At 41.6% G+C, this 22,749-nt stretch overlaps 1 long non-coding RNA gene across 1 annotated transcript in view; it reads right to left on the reverse strand.

Annotated features, from left to right (window-relative positions):
- The window catches only part of LOC138954225 (uncharacterized), a 25,731-nt gene extending 3,664 nt beyond the window's left edge, over window positions 1-22,067 (reverse strand). The window contains exons 1-2 of the long non-coding RNA XR_011451758.1: window positions 21,981-22,067; window positions 20,193-20,324 (exon numbers count right to left, since the gene is read on the reverse strand). This is a non-coding gene — a long non-coding RNA (uncharacterized lncRNA). The remainder of the gene's footprint in view (window positions 1-20,192; window positions 20,325-21,980) is intronic.
- Between the last annotated feature and the right edge of the window lie 682 nt (window positions 22,068-22,749).

Here is a 22,749-nt window from a genome sequence, read left to right on the forward strand (position 1 = left end):
ATTTCTGTCTCCTTTCTTATATAAGGGAATAATAGTCGCCTTCGTCCATTGGAGCGGGAAGTGTCCTTTAGAAAACAAATAATTAAAATATTTTTTCAAAAATGGCAACATCTCATTTTCAACTGTTTTTATCATTTCTGCCAAAATACTGTCTGGGCCTGCTGCTTTTCCTGTTTTCAAATGTTTAATCGCTTTTCGTATTTCGGCTCCAGTAATTTCTGCATCCAACATGTCATTAAAAACACCGTCTGCGGTAGCACATACATCCTCCTCCGCATTTATGTCAACTCCTTCATTGAATACTCCTTCAAAATGCTTCAACCAATCTTCCTTCTCAATACAATTCATTATCCTTCTCTTCGTTCTATGCCTGCGAATTTCAGCCCAAAAGTTTTTTGGGCTTTGCATTGAATCAAGCAAAGCATCTAAGGATGCTTTCTTTTCTTGATTCCTCTTTACATTCTTCAAACCATTGTACTCTTTACGCTGTTCTTCATACAGACCATAATCTTCCTTAAAATTAGTGTGTCGGAAGTGTCTTAAACATTTTCTCACTTCTTTTCGTTTGATATGGCATTCTTTGTCGAACCATACTGCTGTTTGTGTTTTGGATTGCCCCCCTTGAATAATGACCCTTTTCATGCAATCTGCCGCAATCAAAACAGCATCAGTAAACATATCAAGAGATCTTTCTGGACATTCATCAATCATTGCCTGTGCGTCATTCACATTTTCAATAAACTCTTCAGATAAAACACAATTTGTAAATTGCAGAACCTTTTCTTTACTCCAAAAAAACTTTTCAAATTTCACACAATTTCGGTTTTTTTTCAACCTTTCTTCTGCAACCTGGCATTTACACACCATTTCGAGTGGCATATGGTCAGACTCGATTCGATCGGCTACAATCATTCTGTGAACAAAATCTGAAAAATCAAAACTGGCGAGAAAATAATCTATAACACTAAAACCGTGCACAGACAAATATGTAAATTTACCCTGATCATCTCCTCGAGCACTTCCATTCATCAACTCAAAATCATAACATACACACAAATCCAACAACTTTTTACCAAAACCGTTAATTTCCTTATCTTGAGATACGCGACTGGTTTCCCATAAGGAGGGACTATCACTTATATCAGTTTCGCCAATACTTTGACTAAAAGCTCTATTAACCTGATAGTCACCAGTTCTCGCATTAAAATCACCAGTGCAAATTACATATACGTCACTCTGGGTTTCCAACAAGTCACCAATACACCTTTCCAATTCTGTTATCTGGCAGTCGCATTCAGTCTGGTTATAAAACGGACTTCCATACGGAGGAATATAGGTCACTATATATAATACGTCCTTATCACTACCAAACAAACACTTTGACAGTTTCAATACAATAACGTTACTGCAGTCAACGGAAACCTGGTCTACAAAATTACACAGAAACTCCTTTACTAAAACCAAAATTCCACCAGATCGTCTTCCATGAGAAGAGAGTTTCACCGCTGGATAGATAAATTTCAAATAATCAAGAAAAGTGTTAGTCAAATCAAAGTCATTATCAATAAAGGTTTCTGTAAGTGCTACAAAATCAAAACGTTCAAGATAACTAATCAGGTTATTATCGGAAAGCTTGTTTACTAACCCTCCAATATTGTATGACACAAAACTTATATACTGTGAGCTTAGGGGCCGGCCACATTCCTAGTCCTCTGTACTATTCGCGTCAGCAAAAGGGTTTTCACCCTCTTGGTTTATATCCCCCGAGTCATAGCTATTTGTTCTGTCCACAAGGGGAGAGTCATTTTTGTTGCTTGCTGCTTGGGGAGCCTTAAATATGGTGTCTATCTTTGTCTGGGAAGGAGGGGTTTTACCCCGCCCTCTTCCATAGCCCCGTATAACCTGTGTAGAAGGAGTGGAGCAACTTGCCTTGTTACGCGCAGGGTCCGTTTGGGCACCAACCCGTGTCCGCAGGTTGTACATGGAACCCTGCTGCTCCGTAGTAGAACCCCGAGGATTACGGTCAGTAGTCCTCTGACTGCCTGTACTCGCCTGGCTTGCAGCAGGCTGGCTATCTGCAGGCTCGCTGTCGTGGTCCTCGTCTGCACGCTGTTGTTGGCCATCTCTGCGTCTGGGAGAGCTGGAGGTAGCCTGTGCTTTTCCAGGCGACACAGGGCTGTGGTGTCGTCGATCCCGTCCTGCCTGCGGGGGTGGGAACTCCGTTGAGGAAAGCAATAATCCAGTCGTCTCTCGTGTTGGACGACTGACATTGCTGTGAACGCTGCGGGTTGATTCTGCAAATTGGTCTCTTCCCTGGCGGTTGAAATCTCGTGTAGGGCGTCGCCAGTTCTCTTCTCTACTGACAGACTGACTAGAGAGGTCATACCGATATGTGGCTTCACTGGTAATCAGTTTATCATAGCGTAAACTCGCCCTTTGACACCTCTGTCTCATCTCACGCTGAAGCACAAAGAGAAAGAGAGAGAGAGAGGGGGGGGGGAGGGGTGGAGAGACTGAGACAGAAACATACAGAAGCACAAAGAGAGAGAGAGAGAGAGAGGGTGGGGGGGTGGGGTGGAGATACTGAGACAGAGACATGCAGAAGCACATAGTGAGATGTCAGTCAGAATGTTTATTCACGTAAACACAATGTTTATAGCGAAATGGGTGTGGGGGGTTTGGGATACAACATAGTAATGATCGCAAAAGGTTACGCATCAAGTTTTCATATCACGATTTGGGTACCAGATCGCGTCTGATTCGAAAGATTTGCATCAGACGAAGAGTCAAATTCTGTCAGGCATGTTTTTGGAACATTGAACAAAGGTGTAGCAAGTGGCACTTATTTGAGCTGATAGTCATTATGCCTGATTTCCTTTCACATTCACGTAGGAGACAGAGATTCAACAGACACAGAGGCATCCCCCCCATACCCCATACACCTCCTCTCCTCCCCACCCATCCAAACACACACACACGCGCCTGTCTGCCACTGGGTCACTGCGACCAGCTACTATTACTGACCTCAGCGGCCCGGTGACGACCCAGATTAGTTCCCCGGTCACGCAACAAAGGTCAGCCAGATTGTGTTAACTCTGTAAAGAGCTTGTCTCTTGTGTGTGGACGGAATTGATTCTTTCATCGCTGTTCGACAAAAGGACGAAAACTGGCACTGGAGCGAATTACGAGACATGCCTGGTCGTTCATATGAATGTGTTTTTCGTCTGTATTTTGGTCATTTGGAACTTTATCGTTGGATTTTGTCATTTTGAACCCTTTTTGGGGAGCGCTGAACTGACAGGTCGTTCGGAAGCTTTTTATTGTCGTTAGACTTTGGGGATTTTGTTCTTTTTTTGTCGATGGATTTTTGTCATTTGGAATCCTTTTTGTATGTCGTTGGACTTTTGGTCGTTTAGAGCCATTTCACGTTGAATATTTGTTGTTCGGAGCCTTATTTTTTGTTGGTGGACTTCGGTCGTTATAACAACTTTGTTTTTGTCGTAGATTTAAACCCGTTATTTTTGTCGATGGATTTGGTCGTTAGGAATCTTTTTTTGGTAGTTGGAGTTTAGTCGCTGGAAACCCTTTTTTGTCAATGGACATAGGTAGGTCGTATCTTGGCCATTTTTGGCGTTAGATTTTGATGATTTACAATCCATATTCGTCGAACACGTTAGAAGGTTTCGAACAGATAAACATGTAAAGTGAAAGCAAAATCGATACGTCTACTCGTCTCTCTCTCTCTGTCTCTCTCTCTCTCTTTCTTTCTCTCTCTCTCTCTCTCTCCCTCTCTCTCTCTCTTTCTCTCTCTCTCTCTCTTTCTTTCTCTCTCTCTCTCTCTCTCCCTCTCTCCCCCCCTCTCTCCCTCCCTATCTCTTACTCGCTAACACCATAAATATTATATATGTATTCTTAAACGGATTTTTGTTTTGATGTACAATTTTCATTCAATTTTCCTTTCATGTTTGCTTGCTCTTCATTTAAACTGTACAATAGCCGCCATTTATATGTAATTTTCTAACTGTAAACACCACTATAAGCATTATGCTTGTTGTTGTTTACTCAATATGCGTTTTTTGTAAATAATGCACAAATGAATAAAACAGTTTAAACCAAGGTTGTAATCGCCAACGTGTAATATACTTCTAAAACCAACTACTTCTTTTGTTTTTCATCATGAATGACTCATATTCCTTTAACATTTCTTAATGGTGCTGTACTAGTAAGAACTACTATCACTGATATGAGAATCCAAAGAAGCAACTATGTACTTGTACTATCAAGGTAGGGGAAGTGACTGCCCATTTGAATGTACAGTTCTGGCTTTTCAAGAAAGTGGATAAAAAAAAGAACATATGAATAGAAATAGAGTGAGAGTGAAAAAAAAAGAATGAAAGGAAGAATAAAAGAAAGAAGACAAGAAAGAAGGATGACAATCGAGAAGAACGAATGAAAGAACGACAGTGAAGAAAACAGACCCCCCCCCCCCCCCAAAAAAAAAAAAAAAAAAAACAATGAAAGAAAAAAAAAGAAAGAAATAACGAAAGAAGGAAGAAAGAAAACCGAGAGGAAGGAAAGGAGAACAAGAGTGAAGCAGACAGACAGAGTGAAAGAAAGAACGGAATAAAAGAGTAAAGAGCGTTAGCTATCGATAGCGGAACCAATCACATCGTCTGGCACAGCGGAGGTGGGGACCATTTATCGTCGCAAATGCCCGGACAGCCAGACAGCGAAGGACAGGTTGCACAGACGTTGTGTTGTTAGCATCACTATACAGACGGCTTGACCGTGCCGCTGGCTTGACTGATTTGTAGTCGTCTTGTAAATGAGCGAAACAGATAAAACAAACAGATTGGCTGTTTCAGTTCTGTGGTTCGGCCTTGTTCAGATCGTCTAGATTGACAGTGACCGTGTCATTGGGTTGATTTGTTATCTATTGTCAGGGAGCAATCTGCGCGGGGGGGAGGGAGCAATCTGGGGGAGAGGGGGGAAGGGGTGGGGGGGAGGTATTGTGTTGTAAGCACCGCCGCTCCTGGTTTACTGCTGGTATCACTAGGTTGATTTGCTGTCTATTGTCAGAAGGAGAGAGAGAGAGAGAGAGAGAGAGAGAGAGAGAGAGAGAGAGAGAGAGACAGAGACAGAGACAGAGACAGAGAGACAGAGAGACAGAGAGCCAGAGACAGAGACAGAGAGACAGAGAGAGAGACATTGACAATGACAATGACAATTCTTTATTTTACGAGGGTAACAGAATAAGCATAGGAATACTTTTTTGCATCATTCTGGCCCTCGCCCTAAAGAGGGACTAAATCTACTATAATAACTACTACTACATGAGTACATAATTAGTGAAAAAGTATAAGTTTATGTATATAAGCGGATTATATAGAAACATAATGTTCATGACTTGGAGCTAGGTGAGAGAGAGAAAGAGAGAACAGCTATTGTCTTGTTAACAACACTGGGTTGATTTGCAATCGTCTTGTCTGACACAGAGGGAAGAGATTAAATTGGAGCGGCCGGTGTAACACGACACTTTTTACTCCACGAAAAATTTACTCCGGAGTAAATATTTCGTACGAAATTCTTACTCCGAGTACACTTTTCGTACGAGAAAAGAACTCCCCAAGGCACGAAAAAAATACTCCCTCCACGAAATTTTTACTCCCCATTTTTTTTTTTTACTTCCAGTAAAAATCTCTTACGCAAAAATGGGATGCGGGTGAAGGTATAATGCCAATTAGTGATCTCGCAAACACGAATGTCGCGCTACCCTCCTTCCACCCCTTCCACCACCAAGACTAACAGGGGACAAGGGAGTAAAAATTTCGTACACCTGGCATGGGAAGTTAAATTGCTTGTGTTGGGGTGAAGTAATTTATTCGTTATTTATTCGTCAGGGGAGTAACATTTTTGTACGAAATGTTTACTCGGAACTCACCTGTCTTGGGGAGTAATTTTCTCGTGTAATGGGGGAGTGCTTTTTTCGTAAAGGGAGTAACTTTTTCGTACGAAATGTTTACTCCGGAGTAAAAATCTCGTGGGAGTAATTTTCTCGTGTTACACCGGCGTGCAAGCTCCTTTTCCTGTTGAATGCTCACGGTTATCTCGTGGTAAATTAATGCGAGAGCGCTCGCTCGGTGGATGGTGAAGAGGATGCAATGAATGGCTATTTGCGCTGCTTGAAACCAGCCACGGGACAGCGCGCTTAAAACTGAGTCGTTTAGTTTCGCGGTCCCAAACCGTGTATCTCAGACGGACCATTTACCCAGTCATGCTCGGAGTCGCGTGCAAAAACGCGTTTTAAAGTTTTCTGAATAGATTCAACAATATACTGTTTGTTTGGTCCACAAGAACGCACTTTGATTTACATGTTGAAACTTGTGTGAGGCGTGAAACTAGGCGTGAAACTTGCTGCTAGTACTCGCAATCTGAAAGAAAGCAAAGCTGTTGACGGGTCAAACCGACGCGAAATCCGCGACCGACAACTCTGTCAGTACTAGAAGAGCCGACGCAGCCCCTCTGTTTTGCTTTGTTTCGTGACACACCCTCAACCTGCCTAAAAGAGCTGACGCCGGGCGCGCCATCAGTGAGTGACGGCGGATCGGTCAAGGCACCGACCCCCATGTCACAATGGCCATTGAATTGACCGTCATTATAGCCCTGGGCCCAGCGGTCACCAGCTTGCATGGCGAACATTATATATGACGGGGGAGACGGATGGTGGGTGTGGTGTGTGGTGTGTGGTTTGGTGGTCATTGGTGGGGGCAGAGTGTAGGGCCAAAAGAGTGTGTGTGCACGTCAAAGTGCTCAACTGGGTGGGACCAAAGCACTGGTTACAATCTCAAAGAAATTTAAATTTCAACTACACTTGACTAAACAAATTATTGCGACTAATTTCGCACCCAAATTAAAGCATGTATTCCCGTGTCATTTCATTCAAACTTTCTATTCCAGTTAAGACCGGTCATTTAAATTTCTGGATCTGCTTTCGGCTTAAGTGAACGACCTGAACTGGCATAGAAAGCGGCTAATAGGAGGGGGGAGTCGAGATAGTTTTGATTGATGTTGAAAGCGAGAACTGAGGTGATATACACATGAAATTTGCTCACCTTGGTGGGACCCAAGACAGGCTGTTTCGGATCTGATGAAATCTCTAAAACAAAAACAGTTTTCCATCCCAGTTAGGCACTTTCTCGTGCATGTCTGGCCTCCCGGGCTATTGCAATGGCTACATTGTTTCACGGACCCTCAGGTTCAGTTAAATTGAATGCAAATAATTGTTCTCATTCATCCTCAACTGTTGAGCTTGTCGTCCATACATGGAATAGAACTGAGTCAAAACATTGTGTGTTTGTGTGTGTGTGTGTGTGTGTGTGTGTGTGTGTGTGTGTGTGTGAGTGTGTGAGTGTGTGCGTGCGTGCGAGTGTTCATGCGTGCGTGTATGTGTGTGTGTGTGTGTGTGTGGGGGGTATGTGTGTGTGTGTGTGTGTGTGTGTGTGTGCGTGCGTGCGAGTGTGAGCGCGCGTGCGTGTGCGTTCGTGCATTCGTGTGTTAGTGTGTTCGTGCAGTGTTAGTGTGTGTGTGCGCGTGCGTGCGTGTGTGTGTATGTTTGTGTCTGTGCGCGTGTGTGCGTGTGTGCGTGTGTGTGCGCGCGCGTGTGTGTGTTTGTGCGCGCGCGTGCATGTGATCAATCAGACCAGAGCTGGAGAATATGTCCATGCACATGTACCGAGCCAGCCTTCACGGTCTACTGATTATCGATCAAAAGCATGGTGACATTTTATATGCATGAGTCCTTGATCAAACATGGCCTCGCATACATCTCTGTTCTTGTTCCATGTTCCAGGACGATGCATGCGACCTCTTCGTCAGAAATGAGTTGATCTAAATTTATAAGCTAATCAATTGACTGTTTAAAGCCACAATATAAGCTTATCAATTGACTGTTTAAAGCCACAATATAAGCTTATCAATTGACTGTTTAAAGCCACAATATAAGCTTATCAATTGACTGTTTAAAGCCACAATATAAGCTTATCAATTGACTGTTTAAAGCCACAATATAAGCTTATCAATTGACTGTTTAAAGCCACAATATAAGCTTATCAATTGACTGTTTAAAGCCACAATCTTTCCCGAGAAATCCGTTCTCCTCATTATCACAGATCAGCCGAGGTTATCACATGATGGGATAACGCTATTCCGCTACTTTGACAAATATCAAAACTCAATAGGCAGGATGCTTTTGTGTGCAAAGTAGTAAACCTTTACTTAGCATACTCACGTACACTCATTAATTAATTTCTTAAAAACATTTACTTGACATACTCATTAATTCATCAACACATCCCACCTCTGAACAGGCAGCTGTCAAGATGTTGAATTTTGGTATTCGTCCAAGGTGAGGGATGGTCTTACCCCAAGCAAAAGCTTGGCAGGTTCGAAGACGATGAGCTGAATAATGTTTACACGCAAAAGAGTACAGTGTGACTTTAACCCGCCCCCCCCCCCCCCCCCCCGCCCCGCCATAATAGGCTTCAGTCGCTCCATTCACTTCTCTTATCTGTGTAAAATAATGACCAATTCTGATCCAAAGGACATTGTAACAAAAACTAATTTCCTCCTCCAGCTGCACCAAACAAAGCCCCCCTGTACACAGAAACATGCCCCTGATATGAATAATAAATTACAAAAAAATATAAGAATAAACCGCAAATGACATTATTTCTATTTCTGGACAGTAACGAGTAAACACCGACCGTGTATTGAACATTGATGGCTCCTTTGATGGAAGTATAATTGAAGCTCACCCACGCATTGGCGGGCTACACGGCTACAGCAATGACGTCAGATCAGGAATTTAATCATCGCTGGTGCGTATTCAATGAACGTTCGCACCCAAAGAGCAAATGAGTCTTTCATTCACAGTAGAACGGAGAGTCAGACACGCTGACATGCACACACACAAAACCATAATGACAATTTCATTCACAGGTTTTATTGAAAACAGATATCCCAGCATATTCAAGGACGCTGACAAACACGCACACACTCGCACGCACATACGCACGCACGCACCAAAACACACGCACTCACACACAAACACACACAAATACACACACACAAATACACACACACAAATACACACACACACGAACGCTGGCACGCACGCTGGCACGCACGCACGCTCGCACACACACACACACACACACACACAAAAACACACACACATACACACACACACACAAATGCACACACACACACACATACACACACACACACACAAATACACACACATACAAATACGCGCGCGCGCACGCACCATAGAGACAAGGACACAAGCACACATACTCAGGCACACAAACCTGTAATAAGCTACTGACGCACGCACAGAGACAAAACAAACAGGGGGTTTAAAGTTCCATGGTCAAGGTTTCACAAGTTTTCTTTTCATTTATTTCATTTGTTATTTTTTTTAAACTTTAAACCGATATGACTTTACGGCAATAACTTGACATATAAGCATGTTTATGTAAAAAGGGAAAGAGAGGGAGTGTTAAAACAAAGGGATGAAGATGAAGAGGGGGGAGGAGGGGGACGGGGGGGGGGGGGGGGCAAGAGGGGTGGAGATAGAATGTAGGATTATGAGTTACAGGTGTGACACACACTACACACACCTTACAAACGTAACACCTTGCAGGTAGCTTGATAAGATTACCTGGCCACACGGGAGTAAATCTTCACCACTGGTCACTTCTTGTGTCAGACATTGTCCAGTCAAGATTGAGCAGTCTAACATGGGGTCCTTGTCCAGTGTGCAAACACCTTCGCTTGTTGCGTGTGAAGGCCGTCCATAATTAAGTCCGAAGTCAACTTTGAGAAGACTTCGCGAAGTCTTGTTACCAACGACACTAATCGAGAGACCAAAAACACTAATCGAGAGACCAACGACACTAATCGAGAGACCAAAGACACTAATCGAGAGACCAACGACACTAATCGAGAGACCAAAGACACTAATCGAGAGACCAACGACACTAATCGAGAGACCAAAGACACTAATCGAGAGACCAACGACACTAATCGAGAGACCAACGACACTAATCGAGAGACCAAAGACACTAATCGAGAGACCAAAGACACTAATCGAGAGACCAACGACACTAATCGAGAGACCAACGACACTAATCGAGAGACCAAAGACACTAATCGAGAGACCAACGACACTAATCGAGAGACCAAAGACACTAATCGAGAGACCAAAGACACTAATCGAGAGACCAACGACACTAATCGAGAGACCAAAGACACTAATCGAGAGACCAACGACACTAATCGAGAGACCAACGACACTAATCGAGAGACCAACGACACTAATCGAGAGACCAACGACACTAATCGAGAGACCAACGACACTAATCGAGAGACCAAAGACAATGTTGTATCCAACAAAGCAGCCAACCCAGCTGCCGATCTACCCGCAACTTAGTCAAGAACAGACGAACTAAAACGAAAACACCCGGAAACCAGAAAGACAGAAAGAAGAGAAAGAAAACAAGTTGCGTAAGGCGAAAATACAACATTTAGTCAAGTAGCTGTCGAACTCACAGAATGAAACTGAACGCAATGCAACGCAGCAAGACCGTATACTCGTAGCATCGTCAGTCCACCGCGCACGGCAAAGGCAGTGAAATTGACAGGAAGAGCGGGGTAGTACTTGCGCTGAGAAGGATAGCACGCTTTTCTGTACCTCTCTTTGTTTTAACTTTCTGAGCGTGTTTTTAATCGAAACATATCATATCTATATGTTTTTGGAATCAGGAACCGACAAGGAATAAGATGAAAGTGTTTTTAAATTGATTTCAAAAATTTAATTTTGATAATAATTTTTATATATTTAATTTTCAGAGCTTGTTTTTAATCCGAATATAACATATTTATATGTTTTTGGAATCAGCAAATAATGGAGAATAAGATGAACGTAAATTTGGATCGTTTTAGAAAAAAATAATTTTTTTACAATTTTCAGATTTTTAATGACCAAAGTCATTAATTAATTTTTAAGCCACCAAGCTGAAATGCAATACCGAAGTCCGGGCTTCGTCGAAGACTACTTGACCAAAATTTCAACCAATTTGGTTAAAAAATGAGAGCGTGACAGTGCCGCCTCAACTTTCACGAAAAGCCGGATATGACGTCATCAAAGACATTTATCAAAAAAAGGAAAAAAACGTTCGGGGATATCATACCCAGGAACTCTCATGTCAAATTTCATAAAGATCGGTCCAGTAGTTTGGTCTGAATCGCTCTACACGCACGCACGCACGCACACACGCACACACATACACCACGACCCTCGTTTCGATTCCCCCTCGATGTTAAAACATTTAGTCAAAACTTGACTAAATGTAAAAAGAAGGAAAGAAAGAAAAAGAAAGAAAGAAAGAAAGAAAGAAAGAAGGAAAGAAAGAAAGAAAGATAGAAACATAAATACAAAGAAGTAAAGGGATCAATTGATCATTTTCCCAGAAAAAATTTTTTCACAACAGAGAAACAATTAAAGAAATAAGGACAAAGCACACTCCACGACCCTAAAACCCAAAACACCCCAGCAACCGAGTGTTTGTACATCCGTCACACTGAATATTTTTATATGCTGAAAATAAACCCAGAAGTCAACCAAACAAACAGCAAAGCGACTGTTTATAAAACTCGTCATGCTGGAAATTTGTCTGTGCTAAAATTAATTCCAAGAGTCAACCCAACAAACTGCACGCCTGGAGCTCTGCAAACAAGGAAGCAGGAAGAGATGTGAGAAGAGGTCCTTGAATGAAAAAACAATTAAAAAAACAAGCAAATAAGGAAGTAAACGTGTGCATTATGCACAAAACATCACGCACTGTCATAATGAGATCTGATACTGGGGCGTCAAAAGCTTACGATAAGGGCAAAAACTGCATAATTGGGTTTGGTATGAATGAATCATGGACCCATTTTTGTGTGTGGTGTGTGGAGCTCTTTATGAATGTGTCTTCAGACTGTCATTGCTGAAATAAAATTACCTTTAAAACCTTATATTCATCCATATGCAGCTCCATGGTCTGAGTCCCCAGGATTATTTGCGCAGTAGCAGTTCTCTAGGCTGGTCACACAGCTTGCTGCTGTGCCGACTGGTCAGGGACTCGGACATGGGGCTGTGGGTATAACTCTAAGCCCAGATTATCACATCAGCGTGTTTCAGTTTGAGGTCGAGTGGCTCCCGCCATCCCTCCTGATTCTAGCGACTACCCTCTAGACAACATATCCTCACCCTAGGCTCACTAGTCGCCAAACTGTACATATTGTTTTTATTACCACGGCCTTCGTGGCTTACATCTTAATCCTTTTATTTTTAAAAAGTTTTGAGATTTATTGTTCGTGTTCCTCTTACTTGCTCATCTATTTGCTTTTATTGGTGATCCTGAAAGGTTCCACCTTTTAACTCGTTTTGAATAAAAAATCATTTTACAAACCCGTTATTCAAGATATAGAATACAGACTTATAATTCTTACCAAGAAACATCTTAACTACTTTTCATTTTAACGAATTCCACAGAGCATTATCATCTCAACCCCTGCCCTCCTCTCCTTATTATTATTATTTTTTTTTTTGAAAGCGGACAAACACTCAAGTCCTTAATGGCTCAAAACCGTAGGACTTTTAACATTAATTTTAAGTAAGTCATTGCTGATCCTCCTCACCTAGAAAGTAAATAAAGAAACAAATAAAGAAATAAAAGAAAGAAAGAACGAAAGAAAGAAAGAAAGAAAACAAGAAAGAAAAAAAAAGAAAGAAAGAAAAAAAAAAGAAAGAAAGAAAGAAAGAAAGAAAGAAAGAAACGGACAGACAAATAAGCAAGCATCAAGTCAACGACTCTAAGGATTGGTACCAGAGAAACACGAACGAGAAGGACGAACGACAAATTATTTCTTTGAAATCAGTCATTATTATAAGACAAAAATTAACTCCCTTTTTGCTATGAACCATTATAAACATACCCGTGTAACTGTTCTTTCATGAAATAAACAAACCGCGAGTGGACTAATTGTTTACCAGAGATATGACCTTGTAATTTTAAATCTTAGATACCGTCCATCCCAAGTAATCGTTTAGTAAGCCGAATAGATTTATCCAGACTTTTACACACGATAAAACCATCATATCACCCGGACACATGCCAACAACCCACAGCGTGGGTGCTTTCTGATCAGAGTGGGAATTTTGTGTTGCAATAATTTCGTAAAGGACACCTATCTCAATGCGCGGAATTAGCTAAAATTAAATAAATAAGGAAGCAGGACACTTTTGCATCAACGCAGGAACGACGACTGACTGACAGGCTACAGAAGATTTTGACCGATGACACGCACCCACTCAGACCTGAACTTGACAGCAGACGGATAGACAGAAGCTTAAGATTTAGACAGCCATACACAAGAACCACACGCTACAGAAACTCATTCATTCCATCTGCAATTCACATCTTCAACTCTCAGGTGGGGCGCCAGGTGCTGGTGCTGTCGCTCTGACAACGGCATAATCTTTACATCCTTTTATCAGTTGTTTTTCTCTGTTGTTAGTTATATTGACTTATAGGATACAAATGTGAGAAGATAATGTGGTTAAAGTGTGATAAGGTGATAATGTGATATAATTTTTTAAACAGGCAATGCATTGCTTCTATTTGTAGGCTTATTTTAGTAAGTGTGTGGGTACAATGTTTGCGTGTAACGATATGATGTGAATATGCGATGTGAATGTTACTACACGCATGGTTGATTGATTGATTAATTGATTGATTTTACAGACACACAGTCAAGCGTGTAATTTCTCTTTTAGAGATGAATAAAGATTATTGTATTGTATTGTATAAAAAATTAAAAATTGTCACGCTGCACAAGAACCAGCCAGGCTGTGGGGTTTTGGTCAGTGTCTAAGTGGAAAGATGCGCTAATCTCGTGTAAAAGTGGCGAGAGATCTGGGAGTGGTTTACATGATAGTTTTACACGGGGAAATAAGGTATGAATTATTAATTATGCCTTGGTTTTTGTGCAATTTAGTGACATTTTCCCCGATCTCAAAACGTATTAACCTTGTGTGTGAGTCTTCTGTGCACTTATTATCATTGTAATCAGATTCACTCTTCCCAAACATTGGTGCTTCTCTATCTTCTTCTTTTTCCTTTATACTTTTTTTTGTTCTCTCGTTGTCCAATTTGTTTAAAAAATCAAAACAATCTTTTATTTTATAATCACCTTCTGTATTCCCCCCACCCCCATCCCTTTTCTATTTGTTTGTGTATCTTGCTTTTCTGTTTGTTCTAAAATGAGTATTTCTATTAAGTCCGCCATCATAACCACTGTTATGTTTTCACTAGGATTGCTACAAATAAGCACTAGGCTTGACTTAGAAATCCTAAATGCCATATAATGTTTATGTCATGATAAAATTTGAATCAAGTCTTGTTCAAACAAAATAAGGTATCTTTAACCCCCCCCCCCCTTTAAACCCACCGGAAAGAGAGACACGACGCGTCTGACCGGAAGTAGACTCACGACCGGCGGAATTACGTAGGCGTATGACACAAATGATGTTTTCCCTAACAGTTCTCGTCCAGTTCCGCCTACGTGCTTGTAATCAAGTTTGGAATCGTGACAAAAGAAGCATATCTTATTGTGTGTTAGTCACATCTCACTATTTAGACTATCAACATTATTTCTATTTAAGCTTCTCTTCAACCTCAGTTTCAGTTTCAGTTTTAGAAGCCCATGCAGTCAAGTATGCCCATCCTTCGTGTGTATACTACCAATTGCTAATCACTACTGCTATTTCAAGGGCTCTAAATTGTGCAAGGACATCCGTCCACCTGGGAAAATAATCAACAGCATAGCCGATTCCTAGATCCTGTACATATGGGTAATTTCTTGAGAAATCAATTTCTAAGTATTAGTGATGAAACTTCTTCACAAAAATATCCACCCTGCACAAATCCAAAACAGATGGATTGCCTACATTCCACAATCTAGAATTCATACAAAACCTCAGAAACAAACGAACAAACAAAAACAGAAAAACAAGAAAAGTCAGTTCATGGAACATTTAATTTTGGACAAAACGAAACGAGTTCGTTGACCTAATGGTTTTGCAGTAAACACATTATATTGTTATTATTTGTAGCTCTGTTCACTGCATGGACAATTTTGCACAGATATCAACCATCTCTGCATGACATCGTCCATGCAATCACGTGTTAAGGTACTCCTGTACTATAATAGCAGTGCAAATGATCTTTTACACCGGATCTACTAACAAAGGAAAGCTCTAAATATAGACAAGACAACAAACGTAAAGCCCGGTATTAATTTGGCGGAGTTGCCTTTGTGAAGTCTACTTCACGAACCTCGCTGCAAGAAGCTTTAGCACTGAATTTTTGGTTACTGAAAAACGAGCGAGGGAGGGAGGGAGGGAGCGAGCGAGCGAGCGAGGGAGGGAGGGAGGGAGGGAGGGAGAGAGAGAGAGAGAGAGAGAGAGAGAGAGAGCGAGCGAGCGAGGGAGGGAGGGAGGGAGGGAGGGAGGGAGGGAGAGAGAGAGAGAGAGAGAGAGAGGGGGGAGAGAGAGAGAGAGAGAGAGAGAGAGAGGGGGAGAGAGGGGTGAGAGAGAGAGAGAGAGGGGGGAGAGAGAGAGAGAGAGAGAGAGAGAGGGGGAGAGAGAGAGATAGAGAGAGGGGAGAGAGAGAGAGAGGGAGAGAGAGGGAGAGAGAGAGAGAGAGAGAGAGAGAGAGAGAGAGAGAGAGAGAGAGAGAGAGAGAGAGAGAGAGAGAGTTATGCGAAACCAGTTTCCTACCACCTGATAGAAAAAGAGGCATTGAAATGAACAAGCGACTTTCAGCCTATTCAATGATTGTATGTACGGTACGAATCATTCGCAAAGGTCAGACCAAAGATTTAAAGATGTACACAGTAGGCCTACATTTGTTTGCTCTGTGATCCGTCTCGATCGACATGCTCTAAATGCTTGACATAACTTAGGTCCAGACAGGCGAAGAGTTTCATAGCGATCAGACTGATACATTGCCTTGTCGGCTGTAAAATCAAGTCATTAAAATCATTGCCCCTACAGCGAGATGGACACTAAGAAAAGCGATAAAATGAACAAATAACGGCAAGTTCTTGTGGCTTCTTAAGAAATCCATTCATGAAAATAATCCAACTCACCACAACAAGCAGTCTATGTGTTGATTTTTGTTAAGTGGACGGAGACATTTAGACAGCGATCAGTATGATAAATTGTCTCTTCACCGGCAAAACAAAGCCATAAACATCATTGCCCCTAAATAAAGCGAGGTGGACACGGAGAAAAGCTATAAAATGTAGACATACTGGGAGGTTATAGTGGCTTTTTAAGAAAATAAATCAAGAAAAATTCCAACTCACTACAACAAGCAAGTCAATGTGTTGATTTTTGGTATGTGACCAAATGGACGGAGACATTGAAATAGAGATCAGACTGATAAATTGTCTCTTCGGCTACAAAACAAAGCCATAAAAATCATTGACCCTAAAGGGAATAGAGACTGAGAAATGCAATACAATGTAGACATACCAGGAGGTTCTGTATTGAGGGGGGTTTGGAATCAGTAGCCTAATGCTGACCGCAGGGAGTACAAGACCAAGACCACACGTATAAACTGACCACACATCGTCCGACCTTTGCAGTCATCGTCTTCGCGCAGTACGTTGGTTGTCAAGAACATAAACATAAAATGTTTAAGTGTCGGCGTTGGTGTTAAAACTTTCGCCCGTTCGCTTCCAGTAAATATTTGTACAAAAAGCATTACCTGAATTGACAACTTTGTTAGCGAATCAACAATTCCGTCCCCAAAAGGTTATTAGCCTGTGGGACATCAAGCATCATCATCGCGACAACTTACAATCTTCAGTTAATTTAAAACAATACCTGTGGATTAACAGCCAGGCCAAACATAGCCAAAGTGGGACTGATCTTTGAGTCCTTCAAAATTTCTTTTTTAAATATTGTCTTTGTTTCCTATTTTTGATGTCCTGACCGTATTTTGTTTGCTTTCTGTGTGTTTGTTTTATTATTATATATATATTTTTTTTAATAAATTCTGTAGTTTACAAAGCGAGCTTTTTACAGTGTTCTAGATGATCGAACGTGTAGCAAAGACCTGTACGTGTACGTGTAGATATTGCGTCACCCGTGACTCACTTATTCTCAAATGTTCCAAATGCATGCGTTGTTTTGCTCCCACCAAGACTGCAGATCTTGGCAAACGCGTGACGTAAAAACTAGATTTGACGACGTTACCCGTACACGTTCCCGTACACGTCCTGAAAAGTGCAACATCTAGATCTTGCTATTAATGTAGTGCGCTTAGAATTTATCGAGAGACAAAATGCAGTCAAGGATTTGAGTTAGCCTCAAATGTAGGTCTTTACCATGTGTCTTTTGATCCGACATTTCTTCAATTTTTCTTTTTTTCATTTGTTTTATTTTGTTTGATTGGATTCTTTTATTTCTTCTTTTTGTTAAAGATTCCTTTAATCTTATTTTTACAATTCCTGTTCCATTTATCTCTTTTTCCCCCAACTTGTTTGACATTTAGCAAAACGAGTTGACCTACATTTCTCAATCGATACGGACACTGTATTCCCCCATTGCAGCAAACTGAAAGTATCGGGTTCCCACACAAATGTCCAAATGCCAGTTCTCCATATCAATGAAGGTCGTGGGTTTTTTGGGGGACATTTTCCGACGAGAATCTATATTCCGAACTGTATGTGAATTATACCACCGCAGAAGAGGACACGCGAACCCGTGCCCAACTGGTGGACATTATTTTCTTTTTTCCCTCTAACCTGACAGATCTAGTTTTTATTTCAACATTATGATCCTAGATTTTATGGACAATGTGTTGAATTTGTCCTGTTTTTATTCTTTGACGTTCAGAAGTTGTTACTGTTACAGACACGATTGTCTAAAAGATGTGTATATTATTTTGTGAATATTGTGGGAAAAAAGAAAAGAAAACACCACACCCTGAAAGATTCTTTCCTTTCGCATGTGAACTGCTTTGCATACAACCACAGATATGTCGAGTTTGTTTGTTTGTTTGCTTAACGCCCAGCCGACCACGAAGGGCCATATCAGGGCGGTGCTGCTTTGACATATTACGTTCTTTTTTTCTTTATTTGGTGTTTAACGTCGTTTTCAACCACGAAGGTTATATCGCGACGGGGAAAGGGCGGAGATGGGCTAGAGCCACTTGTCAATTGTTTCTTGTTCACAAAAGCACTAATCAAAAATTTGCTCCAGGGGCTTGCAACGTAGTACAATGTATTACCTTACTGGGAGAATGCAAGTTTCCAGTACAAAGGACTTAACATTTCTTACATACTGCTTGACTAAAATCTTTACAAAAATTGACTATATTCTAGACAAGAAACACTTAACAAGGGTAAAAAGAGAAACAGAATCCGTTAGTCGCCTCTTACGACATGCTGATTACGTGCGCCACACACAAGACAGAAGTCGCAGCACAGGCTTCATGTCTCACCCAGTCACATTATTCTGACACCGGACCAACCAGTCCTAGCACTAACCCCATAAAGCCATACGCCAGGCGGAGCAGCCACTAGATTGCCAATTTTAAAGTCTTAGGTATGACCCGGCCGGGGTTCGAACCCACGACCTCCCGATCACGGGGCGGACGCCTTACCACTAGGCCAACCGTGCCGGTGATCTGTCGAGCCCTTTTACAATGTATCCCAGATTTGTCCCACTTGGACACATACCTACCCTCAACAGTCTGGCTACTTTCTGCGCTAGTCAGGAATCAGTCTCCTGGCTCCCCCGAAAGCGGCCGCAATGGCTGCCTGAATGGCGGATTAAAAACGGTAATACACGTGTTTCAGCCCATGAACGCAGAAGAAAAAGAAGAAGAAGAAGAAGTCCCGTAGCTGCATATACATACTTAAATCTGCAAAATCAATTAAAAAGAAAAAAACACCTCTGATATGTTGTCAATTTTTGGTACGTGTCGAAGGGGAAGAGTGTGTATATATCTCATGTAAAAGCCTGGACTGTGATGGTCTACACCATAGTGTAAACGGTAAGGAGATCGTCTTGAAAGATAGCACGTGCATGCACACAGCAGTCAAACACTGGCATATATTGCCCAAATAATATAATAATTATATTACCCCAAAAGCGAAAATGCACGCCGTGATGTATAATTCACAGATGGGAAAGGTTAATTGTGACAGTGAAGGTCAGTTTTTGTATCAGCTTGGTTTTTATCTTCACGACACGGATAATAAATATCGCATTATACGTACTAATACAACGAACCATATCATACATTTGTTTTTAGCTTTCTACTGGACCGAAGCGATTCGAATTTCCCAGCAATGGGGAAAACAAAGCAATGAATATCAATAATAAAAAAAATTACAACAAAACATTCGGGTCGCAACACGGTTTTGTATGTTTCGAGATAAACTTTGTCACAATTGCGGCATGTGTTATGACAATCCCGCTACAATAAGAACATAAAACATTTGGTGCACTGTTCTGTGTTGAACTCTAACCTAATTCGTAGCCATCCCATAATAACACAGGTCGGTACATTGTTTTGTGTGAAAACATGAACTTTATATTGCAATCCCGGGTGTATCACCCTCACACTGCTCGCTGATATCGTAACCCGCCAGGACGGGCGCAGTGGCGTAGTGGATAAGACATCGGTCTCCTAATCGGAGGGTCGTGAGTTCAAATCCCGGTCGCGGCCGCCTGGTGGGCGGTGGAGATTTTTCCGATCTCCCAGGTCAACTTGTATGCAGACTTGCTAGTGGCTAATCCCCCTTCGTGTGTACACGCAAGCACAAGACCAAGTGCGCATGGAAAAGATCCTGTAATCCACGTCAGAGTTCGGTGGGTTATAGAAACACGAAAATACCCAGCATACCTCCCCCGAAATCGGCGTATGTTGCGTGAATGGCGGGGGTAAGAGCGGCCATACACGCGAACATCCACTCGTGCAAAAACATGAGTGAACGTGAGAGTTTCAGCCCATGAACGAAGAAGAAGAGGAAGAAGAAAAAGAAGAAGAAGAAGAAGAAAAAATTACCCGCCAGGGTCCAAGGGGCACTGCACTGCGCCAGCTGTCTCCATCTCTGTCGATTGTCTGCAATCTTCTGGATTACTGCAGAGTGGTTTTTTTTTCAGGAGCCGGTTACATGGACTCGTGCGGTAGTCACACCTTCAGGAAGCAAGCCAAAACGTGCACTTTTAATGTTATGCTCTGACAACATATATTTTCTGCATAATCGTAACACACGGTCCCCCAATGAAGAAACCCCCCCCCCCAAAAAAAAAATAAATTAATAAAAAAAAAAATAAATAAAACACCCACCAACATAATTATTCACATTTAATCCGGCAAATGCAGACAACGTCATTAGCGTGCATGATACACAAAGGTGTTAGAACCAATCCCTAGGAAGCAAGATGCTCTGAGTGAACTCTTCTCAATCTTTGATCGCCCATCAAGTTGACAATCTGTCAGTGATTGGCGGCGGCCCTTTGATCTGATCCGCGGCTTATGAAGTTGGTATTGATCTGTAGCCGTCTGCGGTAAAACATATGGGGTTGAGAGAGTGCTGAGTGCGCGTGTGAAGTATCTATTTTTAGCTTTTTATTTCACTCCCCTTTAAATTGGTGTGTATAGGTTTCGCTCTGTCTCTTTCAATCCAAAAACAAGTAGACTGCCAACGTCCCAACATTCAGAATAAAAACAAACAATAAAGGTATGTTATTGGAACGGTTAATTATGCAAAACAAAACGTTACGTTCACTATCGTAACATTGGGAGTACATGTCAACGTAAGGCCCGGCGCTCACCTATGTAACGCCAGCAGGACAGACGACGCACTGCTGATTATTGAGGTCATTCTACATTTTGCGTGAAAGAAAAACAGGCCAAGTAGCCGTCTTAATCCCTATCGCAGCATGTAGCGTAGTGGCGAATGAAATGTTCTAATAACATACCTTTCGTGTTTTTTGACTCAGTCTGTTTGTTTTTGTCTGTCTTTCTGTCCGGACTTATAGGTCTCTGTCATAGAGTAGTATATTGATTGTTCGGTTGTTTGAACAGCATCTTGCAAGTGAGTTTCGTCTACAATTTTGCGGTAAGTTCATTATCTTTGTCATAGGTGTTTGTCTGTCTGTCTATCTAAAAGACCACGGGGTGGACGGACTGTAAAATAGTGTCACGTTTTGCTTTGTCATAAATTAAACGTTACAATCACCTGCCATTCTTGTGGGTTTTTTTAATTCTGAATTTTCGGAACGTTAGCAGTCTATGTGTTTTTGGATTTTTGTTCAATGAAAGCAAGAGTATTCACTCTGTCAAAACCCATACAAACCCGACAGAGTTAATTCCGAAGTTCATATAATATTCAGTTTGAGCATTTGTTTTTATTTGACGTCTGTATTTCGTTAATGCAACTACGATTGGACTCTGCAATTAATGGACTCTGCAATTAGTGGATTCCGCAATTAGAGAGTGCTGCCTCTGAACAGCGTTGACTTTGAACCGCCATTTTTTTCAATTTAGTCAAAACTAGTCCGAAGAACTTATGTCGTATTAGTTAAGATCCAAAGATTTGCAGCAATTCTGTGTTAGTAACAAAGCGAAAGAAGTCGTTTGAAGTCGTTGTTAATTCTCCGTGGAAAATATCAATTGAAAGACACACTAGCTACCGAAGAACTTATGTCGACGTATTAGTTTAGATCTAAAGATTGGCAGCCATTCGGTGTTAGTAACAAAACGAAAGAAGTCGTTTGAAGTCGTTGTTAATTCTCCGTGGACAATATGCCCTGAAAGACTCCTTCCCGTATGAACGATTCATCTCACCGTCTCAGATCTGGCGCAGCTTTAACAAGGTCAAGGCCATCCTTCCACTGGGACACCTACCAATCTTCAGCATCTTGACTGCTACCTGTACAGAGTGAGTATAGTTTGGTGAATTTATTTCACATATTGTCACATATTTGTGTCCATTGAGAACTTAATATTGAGAAAAACATTACTTCAACCCAAACTAATAATTTGTGGTATGTGTCAAAATGCAGTGATGGTCTTATGCCGTGTTAAAGCCCGGCCCGTTCTGAGATAGAGGGTATAGACCTTTATATGTAAAGGATTTTGTGGTATGTGTCAACATGGAGTGATGGTCTTATGCCGTGTTAAAGCCCGGCCAGTTCTGAGATAGAGGGTATAGACCTTTATATGTAAAGGATTTTGTACTACCGTAATGTTCAGATTTTTTTTCATAGGACCTACGGCATCAAGATTGTAAATGTACTATGTATGTATGTATCCCTTTTTTTTTGGAAAGGAGAGTAATCCGACTGACATTTTTTTGGAAAGAAATGTAAAAGGCTTCAGAGCACTTTTCGTTTGATACTGCTTTTATAGTAACCTCAACACCCTGTTGGACTCTAGTGAAATAACCCCCCTGAAACTGCGCTTTGAAGCATTGTTTTCATCATTCGCATTATCTGCCATCATGACACTTGGAGACAGAACTGATCATCGATAGGGTGCTCGCCCTGTGAGGATCCACCAGGCAGGCGCATACCTGTGGAGGCTCTACATAAGACCACCAGCTTCATAACCAGAG

Source organism: Littorina saxatilis, unplaced genomic scaffold, assembly GCF_037325665.1.
Source record: "Littorina saxatilis isolate snail1 unplaced genomic scaffold, US_GU_Lsax_2.0 scaffold_1155, whole genome shotgun sequence".
Lineage (NCBI taxonomy): Eukaryota > Metazoa > Mollusca > Gastropoda > Littorinimorpha > Littorinidae > Littorina > Littorina saxatilis.